Below are 24,445 nucleotides of genomic sequence, written 5' to 3'. Positions count from 1 at the left end.
TCCTTGCCCATGCCTATGTCCTGAATGGTATTGCCTAGGTTTTCTTCTAGGGTTTTTATGGTTTTAGGTCTAATATGTAAGTCTTTAATCCATCTTGAATTAATTTTTATATAAGGTGTAAGGAAGGGATCCAGTTTCAGCTTTCTACATATGGCTAGCCAGTTTTCCCAGCACCATTTATTAAATAGGGAATCCTTTCCCCATTTCTTGTTTTTGTCAGGTTTGTCAAAGATCACATAATTGTAGATATCTGGCATTATTTCTGAGGGCTCTATTCTGTTCCATTGATCTATGTCTCTGTTGTGGTACCAGTACCATGCTGTTTTGGTTACTGTAGGCTTGTAGTATGGTTTGAAGTCAGGTAGCGTGATGCCTCCAGCTTTGTTCTTTTGGCTTAGGATTGACTTGGCGATGCGGGCTCTTTTTTGGTTCCGTATGAACTTTAAAGTAGTTTTTTCCAATTCTGTGAAGAAAGTCATTGGTAGCTTGATGGGGAGGGCATTGAATCTATAAGTTACCTTGGGCAGTATGGCCATTTTCATGATATTGATTCTTCCAACCCATGAGCATGGAATGTTCTTCCATTTGTTTGTATCTTCTTTTATTTCATTGAGCAGTGGTTTATAGTTCTCCTTGAAGAGGTCCTTCACATCCCTTGTAAGTTGGATTCCTAGATATTTTACTCTCTTTGAAGCAGTTGTGAATGGGAGTTCACTCATGATTTGGCTCTCTGTTTGTCTGTGATTGGTGTACAAGAATGCTTGTGATTTTTGTACATTGATTTTGTATCCTGAGACTTTGCTGAAGTTGCTAATCAGCTTAAGGAGATTTTGGGCTGAGACAATGGGGTTTTCTAGAGATACGATCATGTCAGCTGCAAACAGGGACAATTTGACTTCCTCTTTTCCTAATTGAATACCCTTTATTTCCTTCTCCTGCCTGATTGCCCTGGCCAGAACTTCCAGCACTATGTTGAATAGGAGTGGTGAGACAGGGCATCCCTGTCTTGTGCCAGTTTTCAAAGGGAATGCTTCCAGTTTTTGCCCATTCAGTATGATATTGGCTGTGGGTTTGTCATAGATAGCTCTTATTATTTTGAGATACGTCCCATCAATACCTAATTTATTTTATTTTATTTATTTATTTATTTATTTTTTGAGATGGAGTCTCGCTCTGTCACCCAGGCTGGAGTGCAGTGGCACAATCTCGGCTCACTGCAAGCTCCCCCTCCCAGGTTCAAGCCACTCTCCTGCCTCAGCCTCTCCGAGTAGCTGGGACTACAGGCGCCCGCCACCACGGCCGGCTAATTTTTTTGTATTTTTAGTAGAGACGGAGTTTCACCGTGGTCTCGATCTCCTGACCTCATGATCCGCCCGCCTCAGCCTCCCATAGTGCTGGGATTACAAGCATGAGCCACCGCGCCCGGCCTCCATCAATACCTAATTTATTGAGAGTTTTTAGCATGAAGAGTTGTTGAATTTTCTCAAAGACCTTTTCTGCATCTATTGAGATAATCATGTGGTTTTTGTCTTTGGTTCTGTTTATATGCTGGATTACATTTATTGATTTGTGTATGTTGAACCAGCCTTGCATCCCAGGGATGAAGCCCACTTGATCATGGTGGATAAGCTTTTTGATGTGCTGCTGGATTCGGTTTGCCAGTATTTTATTGAGGATTTTTGCATCAATGTTCATCAAGGATATTGGTCTGAAATTCTCTTTTTTGGTAGTGTCTCTGCCAGGCTTTGGTATCAGGACGATGCTGGCCTCATAAAATGTGTTAGGGAGGATTCCCTCTTTTTCTATCGATTGGAATAGTTTCAGAAGGAATGGTACCAGTTCCTCCTTGTACCTCTGGTAGAATTCAGCTGTGAATCCATCAGGTCCTGGACTCTTTTTGGTTGGTAAGCTATTGATTATTGCCACAATTTCAGACCCTGTTATTGGTCTATTCAGAGATTCAACTTCTTCCTGGTTTAGTCTTGGGAGGGTGTATTTGTCAAGGAATTTATCCATTTCTTCTAGATTTTCTAGTTTATTTGCATAGACGTGTTTGTAGTTTTCTCTGATGGTAGATTGTATTTCTGTGGGATCAGGGGTGATAACCCCTTTTCATTTTTTATTGCATCTATTTGATTCTTCTCTCTTTTCTTCTTTATTAGTCTTGCTAGCGGTCTATCAATTTTGTTGATCTTTTTCAAAAAACCAGCTCCTGGATTCATTAATTTTTTGAAGGGTTTTTTGTGTCTCTATTTCCTTCAGTTCTGCTCTGATTTTAGTTATTTCTAGCCTTCTGCTAGCTTTTGAATGTGTTTGCTCTTGCTTTTCTAGTTCTTTTAATTGTGATGTTAGGGTGTCAATTTTGGATCTTTCCTGCTTTCTCTTGTGGACATTTAGTGCTATAAATTTCCCTCTACACACTGCTTTGAATGTGTCCCAGAGATTCTGGTATGTTGTGTCTTTGTTCTCGTTGGTTTCAAAGAACATCTTTATTTCTGCCTTCATTTCATTATGTACCCAGTAGTCATTCAAGAGCAGGTTGTTCAGTTTCCATATAGTTGAGCGGTTCTGAGTGAGTTTCTTAATTCTGAGTTCTAGTTTGATTGCACTGTGGTCTGAGAGAGTTTGTTATAATTTCTGTTCTTTTACATTTGCTGAGGAGAGCTTTACTTCCAACTATGTGGTCAATTTTGGAACAGGTGTGGTGTGGTGCTGAAAAAAATGTATATTCTGTAGAGTTCTGTAGATGTCTATTAGGTCCACTTTGTGCAGAGCTGAGTTCAATTCCTGGATATCCTTGTCAACTTTCTGTCTCGTTGATCTGTCTAATGTTGACAGTGGGGTGTTATTATTATTACTGTGTGGGAGTTTAAGTCCCTTTGTAGGTCACTCAGGACTTGCTTTATGAATCTGGGTGCTCCTGTGTTGGGTGCATATATATTTAGGATAGTTAGCTCTTCTTGTTGAATTGATCCCTTTACCATTATGTAATGGCCTTCTTTGTCTCTTTTGATCTTTGTTGGTTTAAAGTCTATTTTATCAGAGACTAGGATTGCAACCCCTGCCTTTTTTTGTTTTCCATTTTCTTGATAGATCTTCCTCCATCCCTTTATTTTGAGTCTATGTGTGTCTCTGCACATGAGATGGGTTTCCTGAATACAGCACACTGATGGGTCCTGACTCCTTATCCAGTTTGCCAGTCTGTGTCTTTTAATTGGAGCATTTAGCCCATTTGCATTTAAAGTTAATATTGTTATGTGTGAATCTGATCCTGCCATTATGATGTTAGTTGGTTATTTTGCTCGTTAGGTGATGCAGTTTCTTCCTTGCCTCAAGGGTCTTTACAATTTGGCATGTTTTTGCAGGGGATGGTACCAGTTGTTTCTTCCCATGTTTAGTGCTTCCTTCAGGAGCTGTTTTAGGGCAGGCCTGGTGGTGACAAAATCAGTCAGCATTTGCTTGTCTGTAAAGTATTTTATTTCTCCTTCACTTATGAAGCTTAGTTTGGCTGGATATGAAATTCTGGGTTGAAAATTCTTTTCTTTAAGAATGTTGAATATCGGCCCCCACTCTCTTCTGGCTTGTAGAGTTTCTGCCGAGAGATCAGCTGTTAGTCTGATGGGTTTCCCTTTGTGGGTAACCCGACCTTTCTCTCTGGCTGCCCTTAACATTTTTTCCTTCATTTCAACTTTGGTGAATCTGACAATTATGTGTCTTGGAGTTGCTCTTCTCGAGGAGTATCTTTGTGGCGTTCTCTGTATTTCCTGAATCTGAATGCTGGCCTGCCTTGCTAGATTGGGGAAGTTCTCGTGGATAATATCTTGCAGAGTGTTTTCCAACTTGGTTCCATTCTCTCCGTCATTTTCAGGTACACCAATCAGACGTAGGTTTGGTCTTTTCACTTAGTCCCAAATTTCTTGGAGGCTTTGTTCATTTCTTTTTATTCTTTTTTCTCTAAACTTCCCTTCTCGCTTCATTTCATTCATTTCATCTTCTATCAGCGATACCCTTTCTTCCAGTTGATCGCATCTGCTATGGAGGCTTCTGCAATCTTCGCGTAGGTCTCGATACTTGGCTTTCAGCTCCATCAGCTCCTTTAAGCCCTTCTCTCCATTGGTTATTTTAGTTATCCATTCTTCTAATTTTTTTTCAAAGTTTTTAACTTCTTTGCTATTGTTTTGAATTTCCTCCCGTAGCTCGGAGTAGTTGGATCGTCTGAAGCCTTCTTCTCTCAACTCGTCAGTCATTCCCTGTCCAGTTTTGTTCCGTTGCTGGTGAGGAACTGCGTTCCTTTGGAGGAGGAGAGGTGCTCTGCTTTTTAGAGTTTCCAGTTTTTCTGCTCTCTTTTTTCCCCATCTTTGTGGTTTTATCTACTTTTGGTCTTTGATGATGATGATGTACAGATGGGTTTTTGGTGTGGATGTCCTTTCTGTTTGTTAGTTTTCCTTCTACCAGACAGGACCCTCAGCTGCAGGTCTGTTGGAGTTTACTAGAGGTCCACTCCAGACCCTGTTTGGCTGGGTGTCAGCAGCGGTGGCTGCAGAACAGCAGATTTTCGTGAGACCACAAATTCAGCTGTCCGATAGTTCCTCTGGAAGTTTTGTCTCAGAGGAGTACCCGGCCAAGTGAGGTGTCTGTCTGTCCCTACCGGGGAATGCCTCCCAGTTAGGCTGCTCGGAGGTCAGGGACCCACTTTAGAAGGCAGTCTGTTGGTTCTCAGATCTCCAGCTGTGTGCTGGGAGAACCACTACTCTCTTCAAAGCTGTCAGTCAGACAGGGACATTTAAGTCTGCAGAGGTTCCTGCTGAGGTTTTGTTTGTCTGTGTCCTGCCCCCAGAGGTGGAGCCTACAGAGGCAGGCAGGACTCTTTGAGCTGTGGTGGGCTCCACTCAGTTCGAGCTTCCTGGCTGCTTTGTTTACCTAAGCAAGCCTGGGCAATGGTGGGCGTCCCTCCCCCAGCCTGGCTGCCACCTTGCAGTTTGATCTCAGACTGCTGTGCTAGCAATCAGCGAGACTCCATGGGCATAGGACCCTCCGAGCCAGGAGAGACACAATCTCCTAGTGTGCCGTTTTCCAGGCCCGTTGGAAAAGCGCAGTATTAGGGTGGGACTGACCCGATTTTCCAGGTGCCGTCTGTTACCCCTTTCTTTGACTAGGAAAGGGAACTCCCTGACCCCTTGTGCTTCTAGAGTGAGGCAATGCCTCGCCCCGCTTCGGCTCGCGCACAGTGCGCTTCACCGACTGTCCTGTACCCACTGTTTGGCACTCCCTAGTGAGATGAAACCGGTACCTCAAAGAGAAATGCAGAAATCACCCGTCTTCTGTGTCACTCAGGCTGGGAGCTGTGGACCAGAGCTGTTCCTATTCGGCCATCTTGGCTCCACCCCCAAAAGTGCTATTTTTAAAGGGAAAAGGTAGTTCCTTTCCCCTCCCTTAAAGGGAAACAGAAAAGTTTACAAATCCCATGTTCTAAGCCCAAAGCAAAGGTAAGGGGTGCTGTGTCATTGACAGCATGTGCTCTGAAAAAGAAAAAAAATAAAGAAAGAAAAGAAAGGAATAAAGGAGGAGAAAAAGAAAGACAGAATAACTCTCTAGACAACACTTACCTATTCCGAAAATTTGTACTGGATACATATGCTTGGCCACAATGACGGAGAACTCCAGGTGGCACCATTCTTACAAAATACAAAACGATGGTTCCCCCCAGAGTTGTGAAACATGATATCCTTGCACATACGGTTGGGTTATTTTCCCTTTTTGCTTTAAGTATTACTTCAAATTTAACTAAATTTGATCACGTTATTTTTTAAATAAACATATTTAAATGTCCATGGAAAGTCGAAAGATACTTTGTCAATCAAAACATTTTTTAAAAATTTCATTAGGTGAGCTTTCTATTTAAAGAGAATCTGAGCCAGGCATGGTGTCAAGTGTCTGTATCTCAGCTACTTCGGAGGCTGAAGCTGGAGAATCTCTTGAGCTCAGGAGTTCAAGACCAGCCCAGGCAGCATAGTGAGACCGTGTCTCTAAAATCAGCCAACCAACCAATCAATCAATCAATTAATTAATATGAAGGGAATCTGGGGTGGGTTTTTTTAAAAACAATTATTTGAAAATACAAATTTATCTGTTTGGTCTATTAAGATTCTCATGTGCAGCTTTTTTTTTTTTTCATTAACTTAAAGCATTTCTCACATTCACCAATTACCAGCTGTATGGTCTGATAAAGGGCATTTGTCCACTATGAAGCACAGTTTCTCTATCTCATAAATGCATTCAACACTTACCTAATTCAAGTGTTTGGTATTTCTAGTATTCCTGAAACTATATTTGAAAGATAGAGTTGAATTTAATGGAAAAAGGTACTACTACTTTATGTTGTTTTCTTCTAATCAACCAGGCTTCCACAGAGTGGAAGTGTTACGTAAGAGGAAAAGGATGATTATTATGATAATTACCACTTTTGAAATATCTCATTTGTAAGGTCTAGTGGCTTATGAGAGCAGAGACTCTGGCCCTGCCCTCTCCCCAGAATCCAGGAAGTGTCCGGAACACAGTAGGGACTCATATTAATTATTTAATTACCTAACTAATTTCACACAATCTTCCCAATAGGAATGTGAAGTAAATATTATTAACCTCATTTTACAGTGGGAAAATTAAAGCTCAGAGAAATTACATAATTATTCCCAAATAGCTGGTAAGGGATAGAAGTCTGTATTTACATTTTCTAGGGAGGAAAACAAACGAACATAACTCTATTTCACTATGTATTCTTTCTATCATTTAAGGTACATATATTTTACCACAACTTGCTATAGCTTGTGATTATCTTAACTCAGATGTCTTCTTTTAGGAAATGGGCTAAGGTACTGGCAAAGCTTTATTTAGATGCTCTTAAGCTTTGGCATATTCATGCTTTAAAAAAAGCATGAACATTCCAAATTCAAGTGAACGTACAGTCTGCATCAACAACATATTGGATTTGCAGATAATGAATTTACAAAAAAATGGTGAAAATATTAAAATCACTTCACAGTTGTATGATATTTTGATGTTATCTGTACTACTTACTTCTCGGCTTTCCTGCTCTCTTGTATAAATTATCTAACTTTTAGGTTTTCTGCAAAGGCATCTTCAAAAAAATTTGAACATCCATGTATTTTTAATGAAACAGAGCAGTCTGCTGAAGATGCACATGGCAACAGTTTTATCTTATTTCATAAGCACACAGATTGACGGCAAAAGGAGAACAAATCATATTCAGAAAAATTCCCCCAGAGAAGCTCAGCAAGATTGGGAATGGTCTCAACAGCACTAAACTACACTGTATGCCCAGTAATCAAGATCGAGTGAATATGCCTGCCTGCCATTTGAGGTTGCTGTTAAATTTGGCTCAAATAATTTTCCATACACTGGCTATGGGCCTTAATTTTCCATCAAGTAGCTAAAACAGATAAGTTAAGGTCCAAGGAAAGTAGACTTTTACTTCAAGATAGTGGTAAATTTAGTACAATAATGTATAAAGAAGATAGAGGACTTTTTTTTTAAAAAAAATGCAAATAAATGAGAGTATTAAGATCATAAATTGGTCAATACTTATAGAAAACATTTCTAATGTTTTGGTTATAAAAATTCTGTTTCTTGGCCGGGCATGGTGGCTCACACCTGTGATCCCAGCACTTTGGGAGGCCGAGGCGAGTGGATCACTTGAGGCCAGGAGTTCAAGACCAGCCTGGCCAACGTGGCGAAACCTGGTCTCTACTAAAAATACAGAAATCAGCTGGGGCACGGTGGCATTTGCCTGTAATCCCAACTACTTGGGAGGCTGAGGTGAGAGAATTGCTTAAACCTGGGAGGCAGAGGTTGCAGTGAGCCGAGATCATGCCACTGCACTCCAGCCTGGGCGACAGAGCAAGACTCTGTCTCAAAAAAAACAACAAAAAAAGATTATTTATTTTATTAATTTAGAAATTATTCAAGCTAAGAATGTAGAGACATAGATGATTAGATAGACAGGTGGATAAATAAAAAATTAACTTCAATTAACCTGAAAAATTACCAGTTACAACTCTCACATAACTAAATTTTGACCGTACTACAGTTTTTAGGATAGAGGCTGAGTCCAAGTTTAATATCAACAAGAAAAGCAGTCCCTGAAATATATCCTTTGGTAAATAAAGATTAAAATTAATCCCATGAATCCCATAGTTATAGTTTTCTTAAACTATATGGCATTGTATAATGAAAACAAAAATTATTATTTTGAAATCCTGTAACATGACAAATCATCAAGTTAAGGTTGAATGATATTTATCATGTTTCATAAGACAGAAAGAAGGACTGGATCTCTTCAAGTCAAAATCCTTAATACTGAAAAATTAAAATAATTAGATATTTGATATTATTACATGTGAATTCCAGTTAGCCAATGTTTTACTGCATCTTCCTAAAACAATTGGTGCAGATATAACTATATAGCCTTGAGAGGTAGAGGTCATACAAACATTACGGTAAAGAAAATTGTATATAAAATTTTATTTTTCAATTTATTTTAATTTCCTAAAATCAATGAATAATTATAGAACTAGGCTCTGAACCTAAGAAAATAGGTACCCTATGAAATTGCTAATATTCAGCCATCCCAAACCCAATAATTTCATATGGTTTACCTAGTACAAAAAAGACCACTTATTAATTCTACATACATACACTGAGTATCTGCTAGGCAAGAGTTGTGAGGAGTACAGTGATTAATGAGACAAATAAAAATGCTACTTGCTTAAAATAATTTACAGTATATAAGGATTTACCAGTAAGCATGTGGTAAGCATCATAACAATATGGAGGAAACAACTATATAGTTATTTAATGATGCTGAAAGAAATTTTTTAAAGGTTTTAAGAAAAATTGAAAAAATTATAAGTCTTGTAGTTAATTTATCTTTCCCACAAGGGAAGAATGCATTATTGAATTTAACCAAATTCAATTTATTGAACTGAATGCACAGAGCCAAAAATCTCTCACTCCACCAAAAACTAATAGTCATCATGTTAATAAGAATTAAAGAACTGCTACCATTTTAATATTTCCTATATGCCAGATACTGGACTAAGCACTTTACCTAAGTTGTCTCACTTAATTCCACAAAAAATCTATGAAGTAATAAAAAATTTTGATGCTATAGATGGGGAAACTAAGGCAAAAAATACAGTAAGTTGCCACAAGTCACACGACAGCTAAGAAATTGCAGAACTGGGATGTGAATCTGATAGTCCTGATTGCCTTTAGGTAAAGTTTCCTAATGTTCTGTGCAAAGTACTGCATTTGTGAAATGAATTTAGACTTCAGGTGCAGAGGAGAGGCAGAGATGAAGGATGCAAAACAAATGAAGAATGGGCCAGGATTGATTAGCTACATAATTAGAGCTTAGTGCAAAATGAAAATGCAGGGCTCTTTGTTTCAAATGGAAAAGAAAAAGTCCATTGAGGTACTAACAAATATAACTTTTATCCTTTCTTCCTCCCTCTACTTGTTGTGATATTTTTTATTTGCTATGTATTGTTTTACTCTTTCAAGCACAGGGATGCTCCCAGGCAACTGCTAAGCCCTATAGGCACCTGCACCATCCATCCCCTGCAGCAAGACTCTGCACATGTATAAGCCACACGTGCCTGCAGTGTTCCCCCCTCCCTCCAGGTGTTGGACCTACATGCTGTGCACTCCAGCCAGAGTTGGGGGAAGTCAAGTCAGGTATCTCCTCTTCCCACAGGCCCACTGAACTGTAGCAATCCATGGTGGAAGTGCATATTGTAACCTTTTTGCTGGGATGGACTATGTATTTGTATGAGATGAAATGGTGGGCAAGAGGATCTTTCCTGATGATTCTCCCACCAAATGTGTCACAGCACTGACAGCTTGGGGCTGGGATAGTAGCCACTATTATCTGACTCGAGATACCACAGAATTTCCATGCCCATGCCCAGGCTCTTGCTGTGGGCAGTGGGCAGCAGTGGGCAGCAGGTAGGATCGGGATGGGGAGGCCAGACTGGAACAGGGCTATGGATGATTCAGAACCAGTCCTAGAGATGGGGGAAGCAAGAAGAGGTGGGATCACACACGAACCAAGCTTAGAGTAGCTTCATTGTTCCATATGACTCCAGTTATAAAAAATCCAAAGTGAAATTATTAAAACTCTACTAACAGTGACCACACAGCATTAAACTCTTGGTTACTACCATTCTACCATAGCCATGTTCTGAAAGGAGACAATGGATATTTACATGAAATGCAATATCAGGACTGAGAAAGTATGAGAGACTGTAGCAAAATCAATTAAATGACCCACAAAAAATCTGAAGCTGTAATGTATTGGTGTTAATTAAGAAGATACTTCCAACAGAGAAAAATCAAGGATTAGAAGACCAGTTGTTCTATAGTAAACAATTACCTTCTGGTTCAGAGAAGACAGAAATGATTAGAAATCATTTTCTCCAAGAACAGAAAAGAGTTCAGCTTGCCTAGGGGGTGGAGTAAAGTGGTTGAAGAGTGTAGAGTAACTCAGGCTGATGTGTGCTGGAGACTGGAGCAGCCCCGTGAGCAATTGTTACAAATCCAGAAATTTTCTGAGTTGGATCTTCAGTCACTGATTGCTTGAAATCAATTATGGTGTAGATATTTGTACTACAGAAATCACTACATTGAAGGTTGCAAAAGTTTATGGCATGGGAGCATGGAAGAGCCTGAAAGCCAAGTTAGTAGTATTTTATTTGTAGGCAGTGGGGAACCTTTCATCTGACCCATGCGATTCTTCATTAAAATGAATCTGACAGCATTATAGATTGTATTGGAGGGGAAACTGACAGAATGAAAATCAGTAGGTCACTACTATAGACAAAGGCAGAAATAATAGGAGAACAAGAAAGATGTAAGATACCCCAAAAGAACACGTTAATCCATGAAGAAACTGATAAGATGAATTGCAGTTAGGGATGGAGATGGAGGGGCCCTAAAAAGTATCTCCTAGGTTTAAACTTCAGTACATTAGGGACAAAATGGCCAAGCAGATGGATGGTGAAAGGAAGAGGAGAAATTAGAAAAGAAAACAGAGGATATCTATCAAATTACTAAATGACTTACCTCTGACAACACTGGAGGAACAAGATGTCTTTTATAAAGAAATTTTAATTCCTGATCATCATTGAAAATCTAGTAGCAATCAACCAATTCACATTGGGTCACTTGATTTGGGAACCTATAACACCTTATTTCCTAACAATGCACAATGTAAACATTGCCATTTACAAAAGCCCCTGTAAGGAGTAAAGCTAAAGCGTTTAAGGTCAGAATTGCATTGCCTTAAGAAAAAGCCATCACAAACATTTGTTCATTGACTTTTTTTTAACTTGGAAAATAGTTTGTTGGGGGAAGCATGAAAGAGAATGCAATGAAACACTAATTATCTTGAGTTGTTCAGGGAAGAAGCCTTTCGTGTTGCTTTGATTTTCTTTGTAAGGTAACTGAGAAATAAAAAACATTTTTTCTTCAATCCCTTAGTATTGAAAATGGCTTCTAAATACATCTAGGTTACTTTCCAGAGTAGCAATATTTAACACAAACACATTTTCATTCTCTACCTTTCTAGTTGACAGTCTGTAAATTAAACACATCTTTGTTTCAAAATTAAAATTCAATTGTAATGTGACTTCTGTGAAATTTAAATATAACAATATATATCTTTATTAAATCTAAAATATTTTTCTCCTTTCTCTCTTCATAATTATGCATAAGTCAGACTATATAAGTATGCACATAATGTTGTTTGTTTCATATAGAAATTTTTCATTCCATTTTCTATTATCTCTTAGAACATAGTTCAGGGTGAACAAATGATGGTAAGCCAGATGAGCTAGATGATAAGATCTTTGAGTTCAAGGGCTGGATCTGTCCTGTTATCTCCCCTGCATAGGTTTGTTTCTTTGATTTTGGTACTTTCCATTTTCCCTTTTGGAAGTTTTATTTAGAATGCTGATTGTTTTTTAGCTACAAAGCAGTAACAAAGTAAAACATACTCTATTAAAAAAAAAAAACAAAAAACAGTTATACAGAATGGACCACAATTGATTACCAAAATTCTTGTCTATGATAAACAACGCATTTAAAGTTATGTTGACCTGGAGCGCATCAAACACATGGGTAAATGCATTTAAGGCAATGATGGGATTACTAGTTATGGCTGGAAACAACTCAGAGACTGAGAAGTACGGTCAGTATCAATTTTCTCAAGCAAAGAAAAAACTAAATTAAGAAAGGTGCAATCGCAACGTGTCAATATCAAAATGGTTACACTAAAGCTGAATATTAATAGATTGAAAGTCATATTGCAAGATTTAGTTTGAAAGAATTTGAAAACAATCAGTCCATAAAAGAAAAAGACCCAATAAATATTATAAATACAAATAAAGCAATAAAATTATTCATTGGAAAAACCAAACCTGGGAAAATGCCCTAAGCACATTTAAATTAGAAAACAAATTTATCCAGTGTTCCAGCTTCACTTACCCAACAAAATCCCTCTTTATATGCACTCATTATAACAGAAAAAGTCTAGTTTATCCTTGATATCCTCAGCAGAATTCATACCTTAAGGTTCATGTCCTAGGAACTTAATAAATATTACTACAGGTCTTTGGGCTTTCTGGATCTTCAAGGAAGTCCATATTATTTATGCGGGCAGCTAGTACATGTTTGACACATCAAGGGAAATAGATAGCTTTTTTTGAAGTAGGGTGTTCTCCAAGTATGTTGGCACAAAGAAGAACCTTTAGGGGGAAACTGTGGGTTGGGCAGGACACTGTAAAGCTATGAAGACCTTCCTCTTAGAGAGGTAATGATAGAACAGGGGAAGAAATGCCTCCCAAAATGCCAAGGCTGAATATTTTCAGTATCCTACAGATGAAAAAAAATTGGATAAATTGAAAAAAACAGTAATATTTATTCTTTAATATATTATCTATTAATCTATTTCTCTTTGCCACAAACAATGCTACCATGCTTCTTATTGTTCTCACATCAAAGCTACATTCTTCTGGTTTTTAAGCCATTTTGTAAGAAGGCCTTATTTTCCCCCACCTCCAGCCATCTCAGTGCTCCATCATGCCCTCTGCTCTAGTTGGCACTTCATCCTCACTGTCCCATGGGCAACCATGCTGATTGCTACTTTCACTTTTGTTCTCTTCTCCTGGAAAGCTGCCTGCCTCCTACTCAGTAATCAAATCCCATCTTTGTATAAGTCTTCCTTGCTTATTCCAATATTGCCAAGTTTTTCTAAATTCTGACCACCTACACTGCAGAACCATATAACACAATTCAGCTGATAGACATTCTCCATTCCATTTTCCTTCCACAACATTACCTAAGCACCAGTAAGTTATTTACTAGTCACTGGTACATACAGGCCATGCGTAAGTGATGACAAACAAAACCCAAAACCCAAGGAATTTATATGTGAAGTCAAGGGTAAGATACAAATGAAACCATACTTTAAATTTTATTTTTTAAATAAAATGTAACTAAATTTTTGTGTATGTTTGTTAACTTTTTGTTACCCTCTCAAGTTCTTAGAGGACAGAGATCTTAGATCTTGATTACGTCTTTCCAATTCAAATATTAGAATTCTTACAATTCAGTATTCACTCTGCATATCATTTTCTTAACATTATCAGAAGAGGGTACTCATCTAGAATTCCCCCTCTTGTCTACATTCAGCTCCATCCCCAATTTTGCTAATTCTCTGATTTTTCAATTCATAGTCTATATCACCTCCAACAGTTACCCAAGCTGGGCAGTTTCCTAGACTCCTTCCTTTTTCCCTTGCTTCCCCCATATTTAACCCATTCACCATGGCCAGTTGATTTAACTTCCTAAGTCTTTCTCCAATCCATCTGTGTATTTCCATTTCCACTGCCCTGGCCTAGGATCATGCCTTTGTCATTTCTCTCCTGATCAATCACACCACCCTTATTCCTCTTCCCTCCTTCCATCTCTTCTCTACACTGTTTCAGAGTGATTTATATTAAATATACATCCAACCACATCCTTTGCCTGCTTAAATTTTCTGATGGCTACAGATATGCCTTTTAAATAAAACCCAATTATTTAGCATGGAACATAAGGTCCTTCATGCACTATTCTGCTACTTCCCTCTCCAGGGTACTTCCACCTGCCTTTATAGTCTCAATATTCAGAAATGTTGAAGTTCTTGAAACTCTCAAGGAACATTACATGTCCTTAAACCTCTGTGCATTCTACTTCTCTGCCTAGAATAATTTTTCCTCTCCTCTGTACCTTTTAGGCGACTTAATGAATTAAACATTGAACACAAGTGTATGGTGTATGGTTTTCTACAGGACGTCTCCTCTGAGCTCATCCTATTCTTCATCCCTCAATAAAATCTCTAGAGTTGGTTAAGTACCCTTTAATGACACCATTTTATATACCTCCATCATGAAACTCTAAAGTGATTGTCTGTCTTCCCCATTAGACTGAGGTTTTGGGGATAGAGAGTTCCTTAAGGAAAAATGCCATATTTTACTCCATCTTTGTAAACCTATATCAAAGCACATTTCCTGGTAGTATGAAGGAAGTTTTCAGGAACACTGAATGAATGCACAGACTAAGTATTCAAATACTTCTTGGCTGAACTGACACCAAGTTCTTGGAAGAATAAACAGAATTTATGGTATTTTATGTCTAAGAAGAAAAACATTAAGATTCACTCCATTACAAAAGTGAAGATGTTTTAAATTAGTGTACCTCATGGGCAGAAATAAATACATCAATTTACCAGCAACTTCTGCATTGGTAAATTGATAAAGTAGAAATCTCACCATCAATTAGAAAATCCAGAAATTATCTGGGGTATTTCATTTGTTTCTTTTTAGCTTTCTATTACAGAAAGCTTTAAGCTAATAATAGATACTTTAAAATATTCATCATTCCTATCTGATGTTATAATTATGCTGGACTTCAAAAGAATTATGCTTAGCAATATTTTTCATTCTTTCCAGGGATGGCAAATCCTAATGCCTCTTTAAATTACAGACTGACATATATATCTATGGTTTCAAATGCAGTCCCATATGATCTATATACCATTCTGTGATTTGATTATTTAAATGAGAATGCTTATTTTAACTTTCCAATATTATGTAAATTATGTCTCAGAAAATTACTTCATATTTAAATGAATAAATTTATTACACAAATTTGTATATTTAGAATGCTTAAATTAATGTATCTCATTAGCAAAACTAAGCGATCATGTTTTCATATGAATACAACATATGAGTCAACAATTATTTTAATTAAATCCTGTAGGTTCTTTACAAAGATTAACAGAACATAAGCTCACACTTTAATGATCATGTGACTCAAGAAAAATCCCTGGGATAATGATACATATGACTGAAAATGAAATAATATACACATTTCAACATTGAAAAATTCTGATACAATACTGATCTTATTTAATCTATATATGTTTTATATTCTTATAAAATGCCTTTAAAAAATGCTTATTATATATTTTAAGAAATTCAAATAAAGTAATACAGAAAGAAAAGAAGAAATGCTTACAAATAAATTTTAGTCAAACATTCAGTCACTGGAAATCAGACATTTTCCCTCAGCACAAGTTATACCAAACCATTCCTGAGTACTCTGACCTGAGTGCCAGTCCAGAGGTAGTGAGAGGGTGTATCCAAGCATGTACATTACTTTAATTGTAGTTTTAATGCATTAAAAATATATGTATAGACTTAATTGAAAAGATCTTTCAGTAATACTCTAGATGAAATTACATAATTACATTTTTTTTTTCTAATATAAGGCAGATTCAGGAATGGAAAGGTCAGAGTTAGGAAAAGAGAAATGAAGTCCTATGTGCTTATTAGTTTCTTAATTTTATAATTTTTCATACTCATCACAATGAAAATAATGCTTAATGCCTTCAAAAAATAGTATGCATAGAAAGAAGAAAAATATTCTTCACTATTAGAAAAGTTTATTAATGCCTTGTTGTAAATTATACCTATGCTGTAAAATTATAAAATTGGCAATAAATAACTCTCTGATGTTGAGTTTAATTAGATAAGACTATGTAATGGTAACAAAGTCATAATTAAGCATTTATGTAATTGAACTAATTTCATCATGAGGTTATTTTACTAAGGGTATACATACAGCACAATAGCATTTCGAAAGCAGTATTTTCACCATAGGCATCTTTAATGATTAGATTTTGAAGAAATACAAGTATTCTCTGATATTCAGCAACACTAAGAGTTATTTATAAATTTTTCTGAGAATGTGAAATCCTCCTATAATTCATTAATGTAGCTGACATACAATGTAAATGTTCTGCCTTTAACAAAATTCAACTTTCATTTATATTCCATAATTATCCTGGCCCAAGACAATTATCAAGAGCACACCTTAATTGATTTACAGCTTCACAATCTGCAAGAAAGAATGAGGGGCATACAAAAATTCTCCTGTTGATAAATAAATACTTAATATTGGGATTTACAGAAAATAAATATCAAGTTGAAGTCAAGACAATTATTTTCCAGGCAGATGTGAATGTACAAACAACAATTTATTCCAAAATCTTTACTTCACTCACCTTAAATGAATGATGCAGAGATAAGTGATTGGTCTGAAACATATTGTTGCTAGAAATATAAACTTTCTGTTCAGACACCAACATGTCATAATACCCAATCTTCTAGTTTCACTTCAAGTTCTAGGGAAATGCCATATTTTAAAAGAATATACTTTGGTAAAATATGTATCTGCTTAATGGAGCATAAAAAATGTTTTAACATGAAATGTTCTGAAAGGGATTTGAGACAAAATACATTATCTTGCAATTACTACGTGAGAGTCAACAGATTAGCTTAAATGTGATATATTGTGTTGGGTACTATCTAACTCAATACATTCCAAACTTTTTAAAATTATCATCGCACATGTAGAATATGAAAATATTTATCAACACATAGAGTAAATGTACAAATCTGCTTCTAGAGAAAGGCAACTGGCCCAGAACTCCAGCTACTCTGATGGCCACAGGAACCAATAACTCAGTATACCTCACATGTGCAGCCTATTATATAGCACACTCTATGGGAAGGTTTGATTACAGTAGTAGGAAATAGTTTCATGCCTCATGCCAACTCAACCAGTTAGTAGAGATGTCTTTAGTGTAGAGTGACCATCTTATCCTTGTTTGCAGAAGACATTTCCACCTTAAAACTGGAAGTCCTGTGTCCAAGGAATCATGTTCAGTCCCAGGAAAACTGGGGCAGTTGGTCCCCTAATCCAATGGGATGCTGGGAAGGATGCTGACATTGCATCCAGGATCAGTTGGAAAGAAATAACATTGGTTTAAGGATAGAGTGGACAAGTGAGTCTCCTCCTTGTGTGCCAGCTAAATCTTCCCATGTGAATTAGATATACAGGAAATTGTTGACAAGCAGAGATGCAAACAGAGCTGAAGGACAGAGTTGAAGCTAAACATGAAAGAAATATAAAGAGACCATCTTAGTCCATTTTGTGCTCCTATAGCAGGACATCTGAGCCTGGGTAATTTATAAGGAACAGAGATTCATTTCTTACAGTTCTGGAGGTTGAGAAGTACAAGGTTGAGGGGCCATATTTAGTGAGGGCCTTCTTGCTCTACCATCTCATGGTGGAAGGGCAAAGAAAGGATGAGAGAGAGCAGGAGATGGAATTTATAGCCTCACGTTCTCATGAACTAAACATCTCCCATTAGGCCCCACCTCTCAACTCTGTTGCATTGGGTATTAAATTTCCAGCATCTGCTTTTGGGAGGGACACATTCATACCAAACCATAGCAATGACTTAAAGAATAAAGGCAAGAAAATTAAAGAGGAGGTTGAGATTGGTGGCACAAAGGAATAAGAAAAATGAAAAGTGGGTTAAAATATATTTTAAGCATAGTCAGGCAGTATAAGAAATGGAAACAAAGACCATCAACAAGTGACAAGTACTTTTGAAATGGAGCCAGGTGAACACTGTCAAGATAGAGATTGCTTAAGAATCCCACCTTGGTCCATTCTTGCTGGGCAATATGAGATGCACCAGTGGACCATTATAGCCCTTAACTTCCCTATACTGCTTTCTAGAAAGTTAACTAATTAACTGGTTAATTCTCTAGGGAACCAGGATATCATATCAGGGTCATCATCTGGATTAGCATGAGATACTCTGGGGGTACATGCTTGATTCCTACTGATTTATCTGGGCACAGCAAGGAATGATGAAAAATATGGAGTGGCATGCATTAGAGAAATGGGAGAGAGTAAGAGAAAGAGAAAAGAGGATATGGGATTTATATTCTCAGATCCCTCCAAATCACCAAGACATCTGATCTTCAATATAGGGCTAAAATTTATGTGCTATCAGTAATATAATGAAAATGTCAGTGATACTATAGTGATAATTTTGGTGATATTTGAGCACTTACATAGGTCAGGCACTGTAACATAGGATTTATATACATCTCACTTATTGCTGTAGTCAGAATACAGCTACCCATATTGCTATAGAAATACACATGTTTAAGATTGACAGTGGCAGGAGGCAGACAAATTCCTAGGCAGGCAGAGGTAGGTCCCCAGTGAAACCCAACCTTGAAGCCAAAGACAGCATAAAGCCTGAAAACTGAGCTGCCAGTTCTGGGTAGAGTCTATGACCAGGGACCTTTCTCGATGCCTTTTAGCCAATTGAATGGTGCTTTTTTCCAGGTCCACCCATGGATCAATCGTCATGCACTCCCCCATTCTGAGCTCATAAAAACCCCAGACTCAGCCACATGTGGGGCTACCTGCTTTTGGGCCCCTTCTCACACAGAGGGCTACCCATTTCAGGTCCCCTCTTGTTGTAAAGAGGTTTTCTGTTGCTCAATAAAACTCTTCCCTGACTGGCTCACTCTCTGGTCATTCTTCTTGATCGTGGGACAAGAACCCGGAACCCACCAAATGGTGGGTGTGAAAAGTGCTGTAACACTGTAACCCGCCCTCTCACTTGCCAAACAACAGGGGAGAAAAAGCTGCTGGGCACCACAAGCTCCTGTTCACTGAGCTGCGGGCAGCAGGACTAAATGAGCTGTGACATGCACCTGTTTGCCATGCTATGGGCAGTGGGAACAAATGAGCTGTAACATGAATGAGCTATAACATCAATGAGCTGTAACATGCCCCCCTCCCCCATTGTTTGCCACACTGTGGGCAGCAGGAATGAGACAGAGCTGTAACATTTCTTGGGGGCTCAAACCTTGGAACTCCCGAGACAAGGGCTGTAACACCCTTTGGGGCTCTGTGGTTGCTGGTAGTTTGTGGGTGCCACCACGTTCCCTTCACCTAGATGCCAGCACCCAACATGAAAACCACTTGCCACATGCCTGGCTCAGATGCCCAGATCAGGACTGGTAGCATGAGCCAAGTGCAGCCTGCTGGGCCAAGTGGGTTGAGCGAGCCCAGCAGGCTTGAGTGAAACCCGGGCAGAGGCACCACCTGCCATGAAGATTTCCGGCTGGCAAAGCGGCACTGAAAGGATCCTGTGTCAGGATGACAACAGAAAAACTTTTGTGTAAATATATAATTGAGTAAAAACTTTCATGATTTGTTATTCAAAATCACTATAGTTTTCATGGACAACTCACAAAGATTTCTATTTTTAAAGTAAGAAGTATATGTTCTGTTACTTGTAATTCTATAGCTAATTTTCTATATTGGAAAAATTTATGAAAAAGATATAGGAGCTGCTGTAAGGCATGGATCTGACTAGTTGTCATTATTACAAAATGACAAAACAGAATGATTTACTTAAGACTGCAAACCAAAGAAAGAACTAAAAGAAACTAATGTAATAGACCTGGGTATTTCTGATGAAAAAAATAATAGTTCTAATAAATATGAAAATAGTAACAACTTCAATGATTTTTTTATAACTACCTGCTGTGTTACAGTGCTGAGAAAGACATTGTTGGAGTAGAGAAGTAGCAAGCAATTAAATTTTATAACATCTGTGATCCAACTAGAAGCAAAACTCTATCCAAGTTGACAAATGCTGTTATTACATAAATTCTATTTTTCTACCCTTACTGACTTTTTCCATAAGACAGTGAGTTTGAGCTTAGACAGCGGTCTTTGTTTAAGCATATTTGAACTCAGACACCAGACTGACTGGGTTTGAATGTTTGCCACTTAACTTTGCAGCTATGTGATGTTAAATGAGTACCAAAGCTCCCTCACCTGTAAAATGGGTGTACTTTTTTTTTTAAAACTCATAAAATGCCATAAAAATATTGATAAAAGGTGGCTCACGCTTGTAATCCCAGCACTTTGGGAGGCTGAGGAGGGTGGATCACGAGGTCAGGAGATCAAGACCACGGTGAAACCCTGTCTCTACTTAAAAAAAAAAAATACAAAAAATTAGCCGGGCATGGTGGCGGGCGCCTGTAGTCCCAGCTACTTGGGAAGGCTGAGGAAGGAGAATGGCATGAACCCGGGAGGCGGAGCTAACAGTGAGCCGAGATCGCGCCACTGCACTCCAGCCTGGGTGACAGAGCAAGGCTCCATCTCAAAAAAAAAAAAAAAAAAAAAAAAAAGAAAAAAAAAATGTTGGTAAAAGGGCTTAGCTCATTTGCTAGGCATGTAGTAAGTATCCAACACTTAACTACATTCGTGTGATACATGAATGAATTCCTGCTCTGAAGAGATTTCTTTCACTTTTCATATTTTCTTTCTAGCCATCACTTTGGTTCTTTGAAATTTACTCCAGCTTTCTATTCAGCTACTGAGCTGAACAATTACTCAGACCATCCCTGCTCCAAAGCCTTTTCTTATATGCTTTCCATTATTCTGCCTCCTCTTGTTTTGGCCCAAGTTCTCAGATCTGCCTATCCTTGCTTCCAATTCTAATCTCTGAACTGGGTGTATTTTTGCCAGGTTCAACAAAGTCCTTATTTCTATTTTTTTTTTTTTAAATCCACAAATACATCATCCCTCAGCAAACCTTCATCCCCAAGAGAGTTGCAACTGAATGGGGCCTTAGGGCACGATGTGATGGGTAGAGGTAGGGGTAGTACTGCTGGTGTAACCATTAGTGATGCTCACCAAGTAGTTCAGACTTTTCATGTTCTAGGCAAACGGGAACACCGTACTCCCCTACCCTGTTTTGAAACTGGGTATGGCCATGTGACTTGTTTTGGCCAAGAATATGTGGACAAAAATAACTTGTGTCACTTCCTTCTGGGCAGAAGTTTTAAGAACCAGTAAGTGATTCACCACACTCTCTCTTGTCTGCTGACACAGCTAGCCTCTGACGATATTCCAGATAAATAGTTGTTCTTTCAGGCTGGATCCTAGCTTGAAGACAACATGAAGCAAAGAACCACAATTGACACATAGGTATGAGCAACAAATAGATGTTTTTACTTTAAGCCATAAACTTTGAGGGTTGTTTTTTCGAAAGTATAAGCTTACCTTTCTTGACTGAAATAAAAGTCTCATGATTAAGAGCACAACTATTCAAACCCCAGCTCTACTGCCTAGTATATGTATGCCTTTAGGGTACTTATTTACCCTATTTTTGGATGACTTGAAGAAATTTACTTTCCCTATGTCTGCCTCAACTTTTACATCCCAGTAATACAGGGATGACACTAGTACCTAATTCATCTGGAATGAGGAATAAAAAGGTGTTACATGTAACATACATAGAACTACATATGATTAGTATTTGCTATATGCCAGTGGCTAATAGGGCCCACAAAGAAAATATCCCTGATCTAAGGAGCTTAAAATGTGGTAGGAGAAATAAAGCATATATGAAAATTACCATACCTCACAATGAAAAGTATTGGAACAGAGATTCAAGCAAACTAGTGTGAAATGTTAAAGAGAAATTTTTTGCATGGGAAACAGAATACATGGTGGGCAGTATGGGATTTTTAATGGACCTTGAGAAATGAAGGTTTGAAAGGTAAAGATAAAAGGGATTGGGGAGTAGGGTGTTAAGAACATTTCAGATGATAAAAGTAGCATGCTGTAATTGCCATGTGCATTTGTGTAAGAATATCTGTGGTAGAGTGTTAATTTGGCATGTAATATTCAATTATTTGTTCATGTGTCAGGGTTTCTTTTTTTCTTTTATTTCTTTTTTCCTTTTTTTTTTTTTATGTGGTCAAGATCAGATCAAGGGCTGCATGTATTTTTTTTTAAGTATGTCTTCCCCTAATGTAGTGAAACACATAAAGGGGGCATTTAATAGGCTCTGTTGCAGACTAAAAACATAAAGATCTCTTACTCTCTTCACATGAAGGAAAAAAAAAAAAAAAAAGAAAGAAAAAGGCTTAAGGTGCCATTGGAAGTTTTAACTATTTACCTAAGTTTAATACCTTAGCACCCAGCCATGTTTGCACAGGTGTGGGTGTATATAATGTCTATAATTCTATGTAGAATCTGAGTCTTTGAAGGGAGCCCACTTCAGGGCTTCTGAACATCTGTGTAAATACACATTTGAACGACAATTTAAAGGGAATCAAATTTATGGATTTAAACCAACCCTAGGTCATTATCCAAATCCCCAATTCAACATCTAACATCAGAAATATTCCCTTCCTATGGGCCTCATCACTTTCACAAATAAGCAGGAGCTTTTGTTCTATCGAGCAGGCCACTTTGGGGGTTGAGACAAGTGCACTGTGTTAGAGATACCCATTGATATCAGCTCCTTGGGAAGCAAGGAGAAAAATCAAAGGAATATTAAAGGCAGAGGTGGGGCCAGGAGAAAAACTGTTTGCCTATTGAGATAAAGACCCTTTAATCCATTAGAATTAGCGATTCAGGGAAAAAGTGTTTAAAGCATAATGGGAAAAGCCTGTAGCCCAGAGCAGGTTTGAAAGTGCCTTTACTTAGTTAAAACTTTAAGCATTTTCAGAGTAAGAAGGCCTTTTGAAGGTACCTCCTTCACCATCTGTGGCACCACACGTGGAATATGGCAGGCACCCAATAAATGCTTGTTTGCTAATAAACGCACAGGTACACAAGTGTACAGGCAGGTGAAAGGACCCTATGGTACCAGTTACAACATGACACTATAGGTGCAAAATGTTTTAATGGGTTTTTTTTTTAGAGTCTTCAATATGTTCATGCCTGAATGGCTAGGGATTCAAGGATGCTCAAATCAAAGCACATTTATATTTTGCTCAGATTGTAAGAAAATCCTGAACTTTATTCAGGTAATGATAACTAGGACTAAATATATATATATATTCCTTTTATGCCATTAAATCTGAGTATTCTTCAATCTGGATTTTCCTGGCTTTAAACACACACAGGCTTCTCATTAATTCGGACCAGTGTTCAAAACAACATAGGGAATCTAAGCAATAGCATCTGTATATTTTATTTTTCCTCAGCACTAAAAATAAAGTTACTTTTCTGCTTAGCATGTTTTCACCGTCCTTCAGGGTGGGGGAACAGTGCTTACAATGACGTTCTCTCCATTGGCTTCATAAACACCCTGACCAGTATGTGCCCTGAATGCGTTTACATTTTGCTACCTTTGAAGAGGAGTAAAAAACATTGAGAAGAAAAAGACTTAGAAATCTGGCTGGCTCTAAAGAAAAAGCCTTTAAGTACAGCTTTAAACATTTTAATAAGCAGTTTATTTCCCTTCCGCTGATTGCCCTGGAAAAAAAATAAAATAAAATAACATGCAAACAAAGCCAGGATTGATTAGTTCTTCTCCTCCCCCATTCCCAACTGCTGTTCACTCAGCAGGAAAAAGAAAATCACAGTATAGGACTCAGAATCTTATTCATTAGCATGTGTGGCCCTTCCTGGTGGGTAGTCTACTTTCTCCATGGCCCCCTCCATCAGCATTTGTGGAAATCTGAGAGGGGGAGTTTCTGAAGTCTTCGAGCAGGTGTCTACGCTGGCATCAAAAAATAGAACAGATGTAAAAAAGGCTTTGAAAATAGTAACACATACTCAAGTGAACATTATTATTAGAATTAGTTGTTCACGTGTTAAAGGTATTAACTATTGTTATTATACAGTGTTAGTCTTTTCTGAATAAGGTGATCCATCAGAAGAAAGACTACTCCGGCTCAAGGCATTCTTAATCTGTTAACTCTTCAGCTTCACTGGAAAGAGAAATATGCAAAGAAGCAAATCAACTTCACCCCAAAATAATCAAATGAAATATGAAAATTTATTAAAGATGACATGTAAAAACGCTAAACTATGTCATAACTGTGAGTATGACCATCAGAAGAACACCCAGTCACAACTGAAGTTGCAGCAGCAGTCAAAGCTGTCCAAGCCCTTTTTTTTTTTTTTTTTTTTTTTT

At 37.9% G+C, this 24,445-nt stretch overlaps 1 protein-coding gene across 4 annotated transcripts in view; it reads right to left on the bottom strand.

Moving 5' to 3' along the window:
* PRKG1 (protein kinase cGMP-dependent 1) overlaps positions 1-24,445 on the bottom strand; it is a 1,318,464-nt gene that overhangs the window by 414,600 nt on the left and 879,419 nt on the right. The gene's annotated exons all lie outside the window — the stretch shown is intronic.

Source organism: Symphalangus syndactylus, chromosome 4, assembly GCF_028878055.3.
Source record: "Symphalangus syndactylus isolate Jambi chromosome 4, NHGRI_mSymSyn1-v2.1_pri, whole genome shotgun sequence".
Lineage (NCBI taxonomy): Eukaryota > Metazoa > Chordata > Mammalia > Primates > Hylobatidae > Symphalangus > Symphalangus syndactylus.
Note: the sequence above shows the minus strand (reverse complement) of the source record. Positions and strands in the feature narration are given on the sequence as shown.